This window comes from Trypanosoma cruzi, assembly GCF_000209065.1.
Source record: "Trypanosoma cruzi strain CL Brener chromosome Unknown tcruzi_1047053501407, whole genome shotgun sequence".
In the NCBI taxonomy this organism is placed as follows: domain Eukaryota; phylum Euglenozoa; class Kinetoplastea; order Trypanosomatida; family Trypanosomatidae; genus Trypanosoma; species Trypanosoma cruzi.
The window spans coordinates 1-837 of record NW_896129.1 but is presented as its reverse complement, the minus strand read 5'-3'; the positions used below and the strand labels follow the sequence as shown (position 1 = coordinate 837).

General features: G+C 61.4%; 4 non-coding genes across 4 annotated transcripts; all 4 read right to left on the bottom strand.

Moving 5' to 3' along the window:
* Positions 1-24: 24 nt before the first annotated feature.
* Tc00.1047053501407.40 lies at positions 25-121 on the bottom strand. Its single transcript, XR_008255179.1, has one exon. It is a non-coding gene; the product is annotated as a C/D small nucleolar RNA (snoRNA), TB11C4C1 (small nucleolar RNA).
* A 106-nt stretch (positions 122-227) lies between these two features.
* Positions 228-299, bottom strand: Tc00.1047053501407.30. The gene has a single exon (XR_008255178.1). It is a non-coding gene; the product is annotated as an H/ACA snoRNA, TC11C4H3 (small nucleolar RNA).
* A 146-nt stretch (positions 300-445) lies between these two features.
* On the bottom strand, positions 446-535 carry Tc00.1047053501407.20. Its single transcript, XR_008255177.1, has one exon. It is a non-coding gene; the product is annotated as a C/D small nucleolar RNA (snoRNA), TB11C4C3 (small nucleolar RNA).
* Positions 536-736: 201 nt separating this feature from the next.
* Tc00.1047053501407.10 lies at positions 737-823 on the bottom strand. Its single transcript, XR_008255176.1, has one exon. It is a non-coding gene; the product is annotated as a C/D small nucleolar RNA (snoRNA), TB11C4C2 (small nucleolar RNA).
* Between the last annotated feature and the right edge of the window lie 14 nt (positions 824-837).

Genomic DNA, 837 nt, shown 5'->3' with positions numbered 1-837 from the left:
AAAGAAAAAAAAAGAAAGATGGGGGTGTAAAGCAAAGCACTTCAGTGTGAGCTGAGTCGGGAATTGCGTCCTCACGCGTTTTCGTCGTCAGACTGACAGGAAACTGTGGAATTTCATCACGCGTCGCAGCCGCATCTCTCACCCGTGCGCGTCCTCTTTGGTTTTGTTTTTTCCCATCGTTTCCCGAACTGGGGAGGGAGCCTCGACGCGCGCACCGTCACCGCAAACTCTCGCGCAACCGGGCAGTGGCGCCACGCGCGGCACCGACAGCGCGCCACCGGCCCAAGGGTCGCTGCGCTTCACGACCGGCGTGTCTCTTTCTCGGGGCGCCGATGCACCCAAGCGCCCAGCGTCACGGAGCGGTGGGTCTCAAGACGCGCCTTTCCTGGCCATGCGAGGGGAGGCGCGGGGGCCAGCCGGCGAGGTTGCGGCGGGCGGGGCGGCTGTCAGACCTGTTGAGTTTGTTTTGGGCCATCACGCAAGCGCGTTCACGGGGCCACGCGCCCTCGCGCACAAGAGTTGGTTGCTTCCATCAGCAGCGGCGTGCGCCCACCACAACCCACCTCCGGGCAATTCGGCCCTCTCTTTCTCTTTCTCTCTCTTGCGCTTTCGGGCGGGCCCGCCACCAACCGTTTGCACAGGCAGGGCGCCAGACAGGGCAGGATGTTACGTGCGCGCCGTTGCGCAAGAAAGAAAAACGACAACAATAGCAGGAAGTGGGAGGGAGGGGAGCGGGCGCTCAGCCGAAAGGTGATTTTTATTGTTCCGTTCTCAATGCGTCGCTCAAACTGTTTGGACCTCGAACAACATGTCTCCATCGTAGCGCGTGTGTGTGTG